The 16,043-nt window shown below is 44.8% G+C and overlaps 1 long non-coding RNA gene across 2 annotated transcripts in view; it reads right to left on the bottom strand.

Moving 5' to 3' along the window:
* Positions 1 to 840: 840 nt before the first annotated feature.
* LOC308062063 overlaps positions 841 to 16,043 on the bottom strand; it is a 77,399-nt gene continuing 62,196 nt past the window's right edge. Inside the window, exons 1-2 of one of the 2 annotated variants that reach the window (XR_013927459.1) lie at positions 8,009 to 16,043; positions 841 to 7,490 (exon numbers count right to left, since the gene is read on the bottom strand). The exon at positions 8,009 to 16,043 is cut by the window's right edge and continues 62,196 nt beyond it. This is a non-coding gene — a long non-coding RNA (uncharacterized lncRNA). The remainder of the gene's footprint in view (positions 7,491 to 8,008) is intronic. The other variant, XR_013927460.1, reaches the window with a different exon arrangement.

Here is a 16,043-nt window from a genome sequence, read left to right as displayed (position 1 = left end):
GGTAACACAGCTCTCCTCTGGCTGTACCAAATTACTGGTGATGGTGTAAACAAGGCCAAGCCGGTTGGGTATTTTTCTGAGGCAAGGAACTGGCAGGCCTATGCTGATCAGGAGCTCAGCTGAGCGAGAAAATCTATGCACTTTCATATTTAACCATTTTTTTTTTTTAAAGTTTTTACAGTGAAAGTGAGCCCTGAAAACTCTGCGTAGGTAAATAGCCCCATGCCTGAGTCACATAGCATCTGGGATCTCCTGTCCCTCCATGTCTCATCACATTTAACCCACTAAGACAGCCGAGAGGATGAGCCCTTCACTCTGCCACCCCCTTAGGTACATTGCCTCAATCGCATGGAGCTGAGGGTCCTGCAGGAATGACCTCAGTTATGGAAAAGGGGGCCTGGGGAGTGCTTGAGGGAGAGGAGTTTAAAAACCATCACCCCCAAACAGCAGCACATTTTGCTAGCTCCACCTGAGTGCATCAGAAGCAAAAACACTGCCAGATTTACACAGCATTTGCCACTGAGCTGTGAAATCCAAGCCCCACTCCCTGGATATGCTCTGCTGAATTAAGTCAGGAGGAAGGGAGCGGATAACTCCCCCTTGCACCCTTCTCCCTTCCCTCCCCATCCCACTCAGAGCCTGGCCTTTATAACAAGGTATTTTCTTCCCAGGCAGAGAAGAGATTCCCCCAGACCCCAAATGCTACATGCAAGATATAGATGGCATGCTCACACGTCAGTCAGTGCTGGCAGTTGCTAGTGCAGCGATGCACTAAGGTTAATGACTAAAGCAGATCAGATATTTAAAGAAAACCAACCTATTCATAATTTATTAAAAAAAAAAAAACAAAAATAAAACATGTTGGCTCTGTGTTGCAACACTTAGCTGAGTCATTATATGTCATATTGAAAGGTGGATGCCGGTAGATGTGTCATCAGGGATCTTGCTTAAAATTCTAGCAGAGCCCTGAATAATCAGGAGGAGCAAGAGACCTGAAACAGTAGAAGACACTGCGTAGGGTATGGCCTGGTACAAGTCACAGCTCTGCTGAGACATTTCTTAGGAGACTGATTGAGTTTGCAAAGCCTTGGTGAGAGACTTGGCAGTGGGGCATGGTGGGGAGAACCAAAATATGAGTGGATCCCACGTGGGGTGTGAAATAGCAGGTGAAGATGCTCTTTAGGCCATTGGACTTTCTGGAAAAGGCAGTTTTGGGGGCTGTAAGCAGGGAAACTGCTCAATGCTGACCACGTTCTGGGAACTGTGATTTCCAGCATACTTGGTAAAGAACTAAAATCACTTGTCAAAGAAACAACTGTCTCCATTGTCAAAATCTCCAAAAGAAACAGTTTCCAAGAGACAGATCATTGGCGGACTTCTTGGGCCAAAGCATAGCAATAATCCAATCCAGCCATGCCAGCAATTGCCAGTCCCCTGGATGCACAGGTTTTAAGCCCTAGCAATGATTCATCCAAAAAGTTAGTCTTTGACCTTCCTGCTTCAGGTGCACACTCCAGCACCAGAGAAGCAGGGGACTATGCTACTTCAGATAGTCCTTCTTCAAAGCATTTCCCTCAAAATCCCACTCCTGCACTGTGTTTGAGAGCCTTGGCCCTTCGCATCTGGCGTGACTGATCCTGGCTTCGTGCAAGAAGCCTGGTACCCCATGAGAGGGATGCTGATAGCAGCTGGGGAAAAGAACCACTGTCCCTGTGAGGATGTGAAATGTGTTTCTGAATCCGGCCCAGGTGGATGGGTTTTATGGCAGGCACAAAGGGGAGGATTAAAAAGGCTGATCTGTTTGAAATGAGTAATCCTTGTAAAAAACACACTTCTCTTCCTCTAGTCAGGAGCAAAGCGAGACCAAAATCATTCTATCCACTAGTTTTAGAGAACAACAGGTAGAGACCTGACCTGGGAATTACCGTGCTGTGTTGCATAAGCTGAAGGGTCATATTTCAAAATATAGACTTTTTTTTTTCCAGCAAGTCTTTGTGACGACAGTAAACGAAAGGAGGATCCCTGTAGAGCCCAGTCCTCAGCCAAACTAACCACGCTTTCATGAAGTCCACAGCCCAAGCCTTAAAACTGCTGTATTAAACTGCGCAAGATAAAACCAACATGATAAAATTTGCTTTTGTGTCACAGGATCCTGTGAGATTCTGTAGGTGGGAGCAAAGGGTGGAAGAATAAGGAAGAGTCTTGACGTTAATTATTTTTATTATCATCTGCAAACCACACTTTTGGCTTAAAAACTGTGATCTGTTCAGCACCAGTGCTGTTGAGATATTGCTTTCATTCTTGTTTTTATTATTACTATTTTTAAGACTTTCCATCTTACTTGATTTCTGATTGTTCCCCACTTTAGTAGCCTGGCTTATTATTCTGTTATCTTCCTCAAGAGGCTTTTATCTAGGCTCTGTAGGAGGAGATGGAGGCTTCAAGGGGGAACTCCCTGCAACAAACCTTTTCCCATTACTTCTTTTCTGTATCTCATGCACTTCTTTATTTTGATAATAAACACATACAATATCAGGAGAAGCAAAAAATAAAGAAAGACCAGAAAAGTTAGTTTTGGTTCAAGAAGGCTTAAAGTGAACACCAAGATGTGAGTCTTGTTGTTTTAACTTGTGAGTAGCCAGGACAGTAAATGAGTTGCCATGCTTTTGCTGGACATCTTGATTGCTTTAGTTGCAGTGTGTCTAATGCAGGATGGCATGGAGAAGCAGTTTTGCAGACAACAGAGCCATGTCCTAGAACTTGTCTCAACAGATACTGGGGGAGGTGTCCTTTGCTGTGGGTACCTCTTTTCATGCCAGGATGGCTGGGCACATCTAACAGCATTTTTCTTTGAAGTCCCAGATGGCCTCAGTAACCAGCTCCTCTGCTGGCTGGGAGAAGGTATCCCTGGGAGAACAGAGAAGCAGCACCCCCATTTTACAGCTTAAAAGCTGAGACATAAATAGTTTATTTGTCTAATTTGAGGCAAAGCAAGAAACCTGTGGCAAGACTGGGGAGCGCCCTCAGATCCCAGCCCCAGACAGATGGCCAAGCCAGCAGCACCACTGTTCTTTCAGTCTGAGCTTTCAACAACAGAGAAGCATAAAATGAATTTACTTCTGCATATGAGCAGATGCTGGAGGGGAGATTTGTTTTCCTGTTCTTTTTGCAGTATCTGCCCAGCTCTGCTGGAGGCTGAGTAAATGAGATAAAATGCTGAACCAAAGCAGCAACACCCACTGATGCAAATTTTTCTTGGCCAGTGCTTATGGCCACCTTCATTTTCTGTAGAGAAGGGAGTGTCTGGTTCTCAGACACTAGAAAACCATGAGTTTTCTTCAAAGCCTGACAGTTTCCCACAGCCCAGCCTACACATAACAAGGAGCAGTCAACCAAAAAGTGGTTTTTCTAAACTTGCAATGCAGATGGACTCTCAGAAGAGGATGGGGTACAGTCCTACCTTCATCCTGAGCCTGGTGGCCTGTTGACCTTCAGTTGTTCTGAAAAGCAAAAATCCTCTCAGTTAGCACCAAGGCCATCCCTATGGGATAATGCAACAGTCACTCACTTTCACATTCTCAGCTTCGCATTAAATTGCAACACAGACCCCATTGACAGACAAATTAGCCAAGTCAACATTTGAAGGATTCTCACTGCTAATGATCTCTGGTCCATGAAGGCAAACCTAAAGACTTCAGGCTATACAAAACCACTGCAGATGAGGAACCCAGCTGTTGATACAGCTGGCATCAATAAAGCATTTGTAATGTAGAGTCCAAAAGAAATCTGTGTATAAAGCACACTGCTGTTGAGAAAGCATGTAAAAGTCAAGGGCTGTGCTGTTTACGTAAGCCTGGTAGTGAAATCTCCCTCAGCCCTCCTCACTGTACAGACAGGCCAGCCTACCAGGACTGAAGAGGTTGCAAATGCGCACTTGATACTGCACAAGGTTCCCTCCAGCATTGTTAAGACGGTGGGATTACAGCCATATGGAGGGTAACAGCCACAGGGAGGAAGAGAAGATGATGGTAAAAGCAGGATCCTAAAGCAAAAGCAGACCTACCCTGGGCAGGGAGGCAGGAGCAAACCCAGGATGCTGACTTAGGGGTATGTGACTCTTCAGTGCATATAGTTAAATAAAAGGGGTGGGAGCTTTCTCGGAAAATGGGTCTCATATGTTTTCAGAGCAGTGAATGCAGTATATGAGGAGGGGGGCTGTAAGTGCATTCCCCCCCAGCTGAGCTCAGGGCTCCACCACTGCGATCAGGTACTGCCAGGAAAGGGACCACTTAGGTCCCAGGACCCTGTCCAAATATTCAGCTTCACTGCAGAGCTGAGATGCTAAAGGACCCTGCTGGGAAATGCCTTGCAAAAATGAGCTTGACCTGGCTGGAGCAATTTAGAGACCCAAGGAGTGGAGTGAAGGAAACTAAGACAGGAATCAGCTCCCTTGGGTAGAAACCAAGGAAAGCCAGAGATGTGTCAACCCAAAGGGCAAGGCACAGTCAAAAACCAGAGACGTAAGGGAGATAGCTGGAGTCCAAGAAACCAGTTTGTAAGGTCAGGTGGTGGCTGTGGCAAGATTACGAGAGGAAAGGATCAGGTCTTGAACAGGGCTGGAGGAGGCAGAGACTAAATGCTGGATTACAGGGAAACTAGAGTGCCTGGGGCAAAATAGTCTTAGGCACTGGAGTCTAAAGCAACACTCTGCCAACAGTTATTTTAGGCAGTGGAAGTGCTGAGATGGATGCTGGAAAGCCTGTCTCCTCTGAGCTGGTGCAATTGTGTGCTTGCTCCTGTTTGACCTGCTTCCACCTGGGACCGGTGAGGCTGTGTTGCACTACAAGACTGAATCAGGCCCAGCAACATTTACTTGCTTAGTACAGAGAGGGATTTTTGAGGATTGATTAGCTAATATTTGCACAAAGCTTTAAATATGTCCAGGGATTGGTTTAACTAGGCTTTTCACTGCTGTACAGTGATCTGCAGGTAAAAATAAGAGGCAGATTATGTCTGCAAACAGGGTCTTAGTTTTCTGGGGCTACAGATCTGGACCTGTCCTCTTATCCAGCTTTGTAGGAAGAGTCTACAATGAAGCTTCAAGACATCATGTTTCAGGTCACAAAGCAGGCTTGCTACACCTTTGGAAACAGCCAAAGCTTTCTGAGGGCTGCAGGACCTAGGACACAGTGAGTCTGGTTCAGAGGTGAAGCTGGAGGAGCTGTACTAGGACCTTCTGGTCTCCGTAATGTGAACACTAACCCCACACAAGCTGTTGCAACCATAGGCAGCGTCCTATGCACACATGGATGGGAGGGAGCTGTATTTAGGAAGAGATGCAGAAAGAGCCATAAGAAAGCTTCAGGGCTGTTCACTGCCCTTGTACTGGCCAGACTGGATCTTCTCAGCTCTCAGTGAAAGCCTGTTTTCTCCTGCCTTTTCCCTCTCCATCTTCCACAGCCTCCTTTAGCATTGCTTTTCAGATCCCCTCCTTATTGCTTTCCTCCTGGGGCAAAAACCCCTCTCGAGGGCTGGGGTGGAAGCAGCCCTTGCTCAGCCCCTCAGGAGTGCATGGAGAAGGGCTCATTGCCTGCCCCTCCAGCTGCCTGCCTTCTCTGGGGACCTCCTTGAGCTGTTACCTGGGCAGGTCTGCATTCTGCCTTGGCCACCTGCTCCACAGCTATCAAACCAGAGATGGATGTTGCTAAACAGGATGGGAATCCCTCAGGCAGCAGTTGTCACAGCTAATGCCTGCTTTGTTATGGAATTAATTACCCTTCACCTTCCATAAAAATGAGGAACCTCTTACTGCACGCTGGTAATCAGGAAAGTGGGCCAGATTCGATGATAAACAGTGATGTCTGTGTCTTAAAGCAGAAATTACCACAATAAAAGAGGCAGTGGTGGTCTTCCAGGATGGTATATGCATTTTCCTTGCCCTTGCTGGTCTGTCCTGCATGCCTGTGGCATGGCTCCATCATACCAATGTTGCAGCTAGCAGACACGGTGAGCGGACAGTGCAGGGGGGCAGAGCACAGCAATACTGGGCTTTTAAAAGCTTCTTGGCTTGTCTTTTTCCTTGGCAAAGCCAGGCATCTTACCTGGATGCCCTGGCATCTGTCTCCATGCTGACAAACCTTCCTGAAACAACCTGATCTTCAAAGTTTGGTGGGAGCCCAATTACTTCCCCAGCACTTCCCAGAGGGACTAGGCTAGTTAAGGGGAGAGATGTCAGAACTGTTAGCAGAGGGCATTGGGTATATCTCACAGGGGACTCCTTAGCGGGGAAAGAGAGAGGGAAATATGGGCCTTTCTGTCTACAAGAAGATGTGCTGAGTATCCACTTCATCCCCTTGTCATCGGAGGGAAGAAGGGGTAGGGGAGAGAGAAACAAAGCTGGTAATTAGCTTCCTTGGGTATCCCAAGATGATTGCAGTTCAAAGTGTTTGGTCAAGACCTTGCTACACGCTTTCTTGCTGCACTAGACAGCGTGAAAGGGGACGAATGAGTGAAAAAGCAAGCAAACAGGAGAGTTCGTCTCATTGTTAATTGTCTGGTGCTTAGAGGAGCAAGTTCTCCAGCTGCCCCTGGATGGAAGAGGCACTTGTGAGCATTAGGAGAGAATGCAGGTAGCTGCATCAAGGAAAAAGCTGCATCAAGGAAAAAGAACAAGGAGGAGAGGAAAACGAAAAGAATTTTAACTTAGTGCCTCACTTGCAAGGCTAGAAACTGGCCCAGAAACCCCAGTAAAGCTATTTGGGCTAGGGCTCCATTTCCGTGGGAGGCAGCTGACAGGTGATGTCTGGCCAGGCAATTAAATCCGTTTCCTTAGAAATCAGAGAAAAGCTGTTCCATCTCCCACTCCCCTGCAAAAAAAAAAAAAAAAAACCAACCCCAAAACCTGACTGTGCTCTTGGCTTTGCCATTGTAGGTAGATGTTCTCAGGGCAGTGTAAGGGGGTAACCCTCCTGTGTCTCTCCATGGTGACAGCGCTGTGGTCTACCTACCACTGTGAAAACGGCATGGCAAGAGCGGAGCTCCCACCAGCACTGCTGTCACTGGACGATTGTGTACCTGGGAGCCGAGGGCCGGGAGCCAGCGCTGTCTGGTATTCCCTCAAAGAAAGCCACCTACCATCATGGCCTAAGTTTTGGCTGCTCTGCCTTGAATGACATCAGTCTTTTGAGACTGTCGGTGAGAGCCTGTGGAAGGCACAGAGCCCTAGCCTGGGATGGCCATGGCCATCGCCACTCTTCCACTGGCATGAGGAAGCAGTGAATTAGGTTTTTAGAGGCCCACCAGGGCATTGACCTGCCTGACTCCCATACAGGTGTTGAGCATCTGTGCAAAGCACTGGAGATTCAGGACATTGTTACCCTGAGGAGGTGATGCCATTACCGCTCGTGTCAGTTCGTAGCCTCAGCTGCCCCACTGTGCCTTGGAAAGGGGTACAGCTCCTGCTCCTCTTCCGTCTGGGTAATTGTGTGCTGCTGTGGGGCAGGATTGAAAATACATCAGTACATGTACATGTGGAGATGCTGTTACTCTGCTCCCCCCAGACCTGACCTGGGTAGGAAATGTGAGTGCTGAGCCAGCTGTGAAATCTCTCCTTCACTGCCTGCCAGAGAGCAGGAGCTGATGTAAAGTAAACAGAGAGAGGATGTCTGTAAATTAAGGGAACCCTGAGAAATGTTTTAATACAGAATAACAGAAATTGCCTTCTCCTTCATAAACCATCCTAAGATGTGTAACTCACAATGTGTGATAGAGACAGGTACAAATGCCTCCGTGCACTCTGGTTTCTAAGTGGCTCCGTAACAGGTGTTATCATTTTGTCTGCTCAGTATTTTAACATCATTCATTTGTGCCATTGCAACGTGCACAACAACACATCTAGAATAATTTACTGGGAAGAAGCAATTGCTATGAATCACATCATATTGTCATTATGAATAAAGTACATCTACATGCTGTGCCTTCAAGGAAAGCGTGGAAGAGACGTGCTCACCATTCAGCTTCTCACGGACCTGCATTTACTTTTCTCCTTTCATTTCAGTCGTTCTCAATCTGCCCCTGCACAAATAATCACATCCCAAGGCTCGAAGGGATTACTTCGCCTCCCTTTTATTCTTTCTTTTCTTTGTTTACCAGTTTCGAAGGCTGCCTGACCATGACTTGTGGGCTTTCTGGAACAAAGAGTACTGCTAGCTAGTGCTCGTAGATGGATGTTTTCATGACTGATGTTAACAGAATCACAGAAAAAGTCAGGTTGGATGGGATCTCTGGAGGTCGCCTAGTCCCACCCATGCTCAAAGCAGGGTTAACCTGCTTGCTATCAGCTTTCTAGTACGTCAGCTTGGGAAATTGAAACCTGCAGAGACTTGGAAAAGATGAGAAGAAGACAGAAAATTAGAAAAGCCCTTCACACTCAGCAGCATGAAGGTCAAGGTATTGTCCCTAGATTTGGGTATGCTGATCCTGTCTCTGCCTGGCTCACAGCGATACAGAATATGTATTTACTGATTAATTAATGAATGAATTAATTTACAGAAATCCCAAACCAAGAAATGCTGCTCTCACCCAGAATAGGAGTATGACCTTCAGACTACTAGAGCTTCAACTTCCAAGCCCCAGCCATCTTTCTTCACCGTGCACCCTGGTTTCTCAGCGCTTGGGCTTTAGTAAGAAACCAAGTGTTTTGTCCTGTGTGCATTTCTGAAACCTGTGTGCCCCATACTTTGAGTTTTCTCTGTCCCAGCTGGGAAAAAAAGAAAACCAAAACAGAACGCAAAAGACAATTTTCAGACCTCAGAAACTGACACAAAATGAAATTGCTATTTTCTCCTCCACTTTCACTTTCTTAAGTCATTGTTCAGAGAGATCCTCCAGATATTTTTTATTTCTCTCCCCCCTTCTTATTTCATTTTCAGTCTGCTCTCTCTTTCTCTGTTTCTGACAATTCTGCCTGGCTGCTATCCAACAGGCCTGTCCAGTTTCTCCTTGTACAAGCATATAACACAAAAGAATACAAAGAAGACTGGAAATGCAATTATAAAACTGTCTCTTCCACCCAGGCACAGTTTTTTTAGACAGCAACCTCCCTTTCAGCACAGTTGGAAGAAAAAAAAAATGTAACTAGAGCCCTTCTGAGCAATGTCATTATTTATTCTGGATGAAATGTCCTGCAGGAAGCTTTAATTAGACCACATGTATGATAAACTAACAGAACAGGCTGAAGGAAAAAAATTAAACAAATCAAAAGCTAATGGTGCAATTACCTATACTCCTTAAAGCCGTAACTCTTGGAGGTGAGCCCAGTTTATTCAGAGTTCAGCAGCTGAAACTGAGACTTGCACATTGAGGTTGAAAATGGTGCACACACATGTACACACACTTAAAGTTTTCACTGAAACAGCTTTTCACTGGATATTTGGGCTTTTCAGCTGAAAGAAAATATTGGAAAATACCTCTTCACAAACAAGAGCTGTCTGCAAAAGCAAAATGCTGGGGTATTCAGTTAGTACAAGAAAAGCTTGAAAATTACACAGAAGAAAATCTCCCTTGTCAGAACCACTGTAAGATGTACCTGCATGTCTGTGTGCCTGCCTGCATGTGTGTGTGTATGCCTATTGATACATGTACAGGCTTATGTGTATCTGTACAATGGAGTATTTATTTTATGAAACAACTTTTAAAACTGTCAGCCAAATTGCTTAATTGCAGAAAAGTAGGCAAAAAAATTTGTCATAAGATCAGCACGGTCTGAAAATACAGTATCAGCAATTAAAAGAAATAGCCAACCCACCAACTGCTGAGCGGCAATCTATAATCCATGGTGCAACATTCTGCTGATGCCTTGTGCCTCCTTCTCCAAGACTCATAATACAAAAAAAATATTTCAGACCTTAGGTGAATATCCTTCGAGTGTTCCGTTCTTAAATAGCAATATTTATAAGCACATATACAGCAAAAATATAGAAAATATAGAAGAAAGATGAAAAATCAGAAGGGGACTATGAGGTGGGCTGGGACACACTGGACCTATTTATTGATGGAGAGAGGAGTATGGAGAGTGATTTCTATTATATACAGCATTTCCTACATTCCCTTGGAGAAAAATGCGTCACTTCATTTTGCTCTTGCACTGCAAGCGAAGGCAGCTGCAGGGCCAAACTCATCTTCAGGTGTTCAGCTGCCTTTAGACGGGGGAGGGACTGGTGAGCACTGCAGCGTGCTCTGGCTGACTGCATCTCTCTGAGCATCCCGCATGGGCCCTGCCATGGGCCAAGAGGTCCAGCAGGAGAAGGAGAGTTCAGTCTCATGGTCCGTGATCTCTTGGAGATCTGTTGTGGTAAGATTGTCATCCAGGCACCTTTCTAGCTAGTTATCTTTCAGATGGAAAGAGGCAGGACAATCGTCACTGGATTTTAAGCTATTTTTTGGAAACAGTAAGCTTTTGAGATCCCCATTGAAGCTACTGCTGAGCTAATACAGTAATAATCTGACTGATGCCAGAGATCATTGAGGCCATCGGATTTATAGAGACAAAAGAGTAAGCTGTTACTAAAGACAAACAAACAAACTTCCACCATGACAAAATAATATCACAATTTTCCATAAATCGTCTCTGGTTTTTATTGCTTTTTAGGCATTTAGGGAATAGCAGGTAAAACCATAGCTGTTATTTCTTTCGTATGTGGCTTCTGACCATTTAATTGTGTATGGGATCGGTGATGTCCAAAGCATGTGGAGGAGTTCAGATCTCAAGTGCTTCAAATGAACAGAGGTATCTGCACCTTGGCTTCTTACTTCTGACTGTCTGCCACATTTAATGTACTAATACAAAGGTGATAGCCCCTTAGCACCCCATACGTTCAGCCTTTCCTGTAAGCATCTTCTTGGAAACATATCCTTTTGGGGATTCTATTTTAGCCTGTACAGCGCTGGGTTTTCTCTCTTTTTCCATACAAGAATTGAAGACAAAGTCATTATCATTTCCAGATGCCTCAGAATAGCTTTGTGCACCTATGGAAGTGCTTTGGAGACATCAGAGAGTCTATGCCTCTTGCAGCCTGACGTTCTTGTGTGTGCTGCACAGGCAACCTTTGTCTTTGTTTAACCAAGAGGCAGCAGTAGAGTAGAAGGACTCCAGGAAAGAAGGGCTCTGGGTTGCTTCAGATGTACTGCAGTCCTTACTCAGCACAGCATCTAAGCCTGTGCTTAAGGATAAACACATGCTCTAAGCTTCATTGCCTTACCCGAGATTTAATCCTATCAGTTTAAGCATATGCTTATGAACTCTGCTGAATTCAGTCCTTGAACTCACAAGCCTATTCCAATGGAGGAAAGGCAAAGATCACCAGTGCTTTAACAGGAGAAATACAGGGCTTCCAGCCTCCATGCAAATATCCCAATTCAAAGGGAAAAAGGGAGTTCAAAGAGAAGTTCGGAGAGGATCTGCTCTGTCAGCAACACTGGCTTCTGCTACCGTGTTTTTCAAAGTATGACATGAATGTGGTGTATTAACATACTGTTAACACACAGGCACATTCACTGGATGTATATGCAATGTGCCTTCCTACTACACATTGATTTCCATCTGATAAACATAATATGCACTGATGAAAGGTGGCAGAACCTGAAGGGAGCCTGGCTTATCAACCCCAAACGTCTGGAGGAATTAGAAGCTGAAATCAAGGGATAATAATATTTACATTTTTATATGGACCTGCCACGTGCATTAAATCACAGGCTGCGTCAATCTTGCTGCCATTGCCCCATAGTTCATCACATCTCACATTCTCAGATGTCTTCAGTTGGGGAAAGGAACCAAGATGCAGCGCGTTTGAAGGTTACTGCAATGAACTGACGTGTGCGTGCTGGGGGGGCAGCAGAGGCTGGGGCTCAGTGCAGTTTGCTCCCTCTGCAGAGGCACTGTGTTCACGGGTATGGACACATGCTCTGCAAGGTGGACCCCCCAAATCCCAGCCATCCTCACCCTCCTGGGATGACCTTTGGCTAAGCCAGCCTTCCCGCTGTGGTTGTGTCAATACAAGCATAGACCGGCCTGTGTGCCAGCATCCCTTCCAGCGGTCACAGGCACACCAGAGTGGGTGCCGTTCTGCAGCGATACGATATTCCATGTTAATCCACCTTGCAAGCACCTGAAAGGACTTAACCACGTGTACTATGCAAGCACCCCACTGAGACAGTGGGAATAAGAACAGACCTGTAATTACCAAGTAAAGACAATGAAATCACACGTACTCCCACCACCTGCGGTTCTAAATGAGGAGAAGTGTTAGTTACACTGTTGTATTTCTATAGCGTCTCAGGAGAAAAAACAGAGGGCGTAATGAGCTACTAGACCTGTGGCAAGCAGAATTAAAGTGCATTTACAATTTACCCCAATCCACCGCTCTGTGAGGAGGGATGCAGAGGGAAGCATTATTAAAATTTCACACTTCCCCTTTAATCTGGGGAATGAAGAACACCCCTGAGAACAATTCTGTGTTGTTTCACAGACCCCAGCCATTTGCCACCACCAAATGGAAAGAGGTATCATGAAAAAAGGAAAGATGCATGCTGCAGTGGCTGGAAATTTTGCCATGACATTGCAAAGGACCTGAATCTAGGCCTTAGGCTGAATTTCAATCACCAGGGACACGCTTTGCCCTAAGTGGAAAAGTTAGAGTTCACAGGACTGATAGGAGAGCTGCTGTTTGAAAAAGATCTACAGAAAATGTCCCTTTCTTCTTACATGGACTTAGGAAATCTTAAGAATATGAATATGAAAGTAGAATGGTGAGAGAAGCATATTCCCAGAGGAGCTTCCTCCATGAAGGTTCTCCTGAGGGGAAAACCAAGTTTTTTTTTTCATGTATTTTAATGCTCTATTGTCAGTACTTTTAAAAGAGTATTCATTCTGAAAGCTTTTTACTTTGTTCACTCCTTTGATTACTGTTGGTTTGGTGTTAGGTGGTTGGGAGTCCTTTTAGGTGAAAGGGTTTGACTGTTTTCTCTGGTGGGAAGGTCTTTTGTGAAGAGGATGTTGCTGCAGTATTTCCTTTGGATGCTCAAAGTTCCAAAGGAACCTGACAAGTATAACTGGAAACATCACTCAACAGTTTCACCGGGGACTCAGACTGAGGCACAGCTAATTCAAAAGCTTTCAAATATGCATTTTCTTGTGGGCAAGAGCGTGGGGCAAAATCCACATTATCTTACTAGTTTCATCAATCAGAGTGTTCATGTGAAGCACCTTCTTGGGTCAATGAGTAAATATTTTAATACTTTCTTCGGATGGAGCAGGTTAGAGAAGCCTCATTGTAAGTGCATTCTTAGGTAGATTTCTGAACAGAAAATTCTGTGGATTCAAAACTGAGCTCCTGACACTAAAGATCATGCTTTGGATTCATTCTAAGGCAAGAGACTTAATCTGTCCTGGACAGACAGGCCCCTTGGAAAACATTCACTTAAAAGGAGAAGGAAAAAACCACCCTGAAAGATATTTTCTTTATTCACAGAAAACAGAATGTCATGGAGAAAATGATGAGGGAGTGCGTGTGTAATCATGTATTTATTTATCTGAATCCCACACTGCAAATTTTCTAGGTACAGAAGATGATGAGAAAGATAAGGCACTGAAGTGATTGTTTAAACTGAAATTGAGTCTCACCCACTGCAGAGTTTGAATTAAACAAAAATAACCCAAAGCAGCAATGTAATAACCTTAAGTGAGCCACTTTTTTAAGCAGCTTATACATAATGGAATTCTCTCAGCTTTTTACAAATGTTCCGCATACGTTCAGATAATCATCGAACCGACGGGCTTTCCTCGCAGACAGCTGAAAATAAACACTGATCTCAAAATGTGAGCATGTCGTCTTTCTTTTTGCCATACATCCAGCTGCTATATGTTGTTCTTTATCAGAGTATCTAAGTGCTTTCAGTAGACCAAAGCATCCTGGGTTTATAGATATATAAATATGTTTTATAGCCACTATAGGGATTTCTGTGCTACAATACACTAATGGTTCACCCAAGCAAGATGCTCTGGCTATAACAGTGATCAGTACTGGGTGTTTCAGTGTAAAGAAGGGCTCTAGTGTCTTTCTGAACTAGGTAACCTATAAATTGTTTAACATTACCAGTGCTGACTCATTATTATTTTCTTCTGGTGAGTGCCACTGTAGAGATAATATGCCAATAAAATAATTATTCTTAATTGTTAACTACCGTTTTCAGTTTCAAAGACACAGGGTAAAAGCAAATAGCAACCGAGAAAAAAAATATTGGAAGATAAGGAGGAATGTTGCAACGGGGAAAAGGATATGAGACAGAAGTATAAACCCCATCACAGATGGGTCTGAAACGGGGCTACAGGCAAATCTGGTCTGTGTGGACATCAAGGACCTTTAGATTTGAATTTAATAAGGTGGAGCCTACCTATCATCTCTTTTGCCTATATACACAAATATAGCAGAACTATGTTGATTAGCCTAGATCTGAAAAAAACCAACACATTTTCTTTGGGTGGCCTGTCCTTCTGAGAGGCAAAGGAACCACCTGGATCTAGATGGCAACACTGGGGACGTTGCTGAGCAGAGATTTAAACCCTTCAGGTTTGCAGAACCAGGTGGGCGGCAGCAGCAGCAGCAGCAGCAGAGCTTAGAAATGTGCTCATCCATGTTCTGTTATTAAACATTTTCCAAGCACCACTGAAAGCTGCTCCTTCAGATGAGCTCACCACATCCTTGGCTTTGAATCTCACGTGCCACACAGCACAGCAGCCAGCGAGGTGCAGCATGGTGCCCGATGACAGAAGGCAAATGGCACATGTGCTGATGCAGTCTCTTTCTATCAAAGAGAAAAGTGCAGGGACTTGAAAGAGACTCCCCGTGACTGAATAAAACAGTGTCAGTTCCTCTAATGAATGCCAATCCTGAGTGCACGATGGGTAATTAGTGACTTTGATACCTGTGGGGAGCAGGCCATGATTTTGCTGTCAGGAGCTTCGGTGCAGGAGACACATCATTACTCCAGTCAGTGCTGATTATTACCATACCTTCTCAGTGCAATTTCCTATTGCTTTTGGGGTGAGAAACAAAAATGCTGCTTAGAGGTTGGAGAGTTTATCTCTCTTCCCACCCTCCCCACCCCCCTTGCCTCCCTTATTTCTGTTTTGTTAAGGAAAAGGTGAGCACCTCCGTGCTTTCGCGCAAAACTGTCTCTCCTATACGGACATGAAAATGGGGGAGGGAAGGAACCTGACAAGTATCCACTGAAAACAACTCTTTAAACCAACAAAGCACATCCGCAATGTGCCTAGATCAGTAGAGATCAATAGAAGATGATGTTACTGTGATGTCTGTGTGTGCATTTGCCCATCTTACTTGTCCAAGATAGGAACAACTCGTTCCTGTTAGATACATCCCAGGAGGCAAAGGAATTCAGCAGACCTCCCTGGTTCTCTTCATAAAATACTGAAGGAGTCAGAAAGATAGATGAAAAGAGAAAGAAGAAGTGTTAGAAGAGGGCTAAGTTACATCCTTGGGAAAGATGAGGTAGTTCCACTGGCCCCAGTTCAGAAAAACACTTAAATACGCAGGCTGCAGCTCTCTGCTGAGCCGTGATGGACCACCAAGCATCTTCTTGCCTCCTGGTGTCTGGGAAATACTGGCAAAGCTCCACCGGAGACGCACAGTGCACATAGAGCTGGGGATACAGGACACATGCCAGGCTGTGTTGGGATCTGTGGCTCTCATCAGGGTTAATGAGGGGTGGCTAGTTAAGTCACCGAGGCCAAGGGCTGAGTTAGTTATACACATAGTACAGTGTCTAATTCAGTAACTGCCAGTCAAGCTCTTTCTTCATTTTAAATACAGTAGATATGGTATGAGCCCAATCTTTTGCAAAAATGGGATGAGAGGGAGAAGGAAGAGATTAACTCAGAACTATTTGTGCATTTGCCATGGCTCACGCATGCTCGCTTTGTTAAATAGCTTTTCCTGGTGTGGAAATGCACTGGGTGATTTATTTCC

The sequence above is a fragment of the Falco punctatus genome (genome assembly GCF_963210335.1).
Source record: "Falco punctatus genome assembly, chromosome: 4".
In the NCBI taxonomy this organism is placed as follows: Eukaryota; Metazoa; Chordata; class Aves; order Falconiformes; family Falconidae; genus Falco; species Falco punctatus.
Note: the sequence above shows the minus strand (reverse complement) of the source record. Positions and strands in the feature narration are given on the sequence as shown.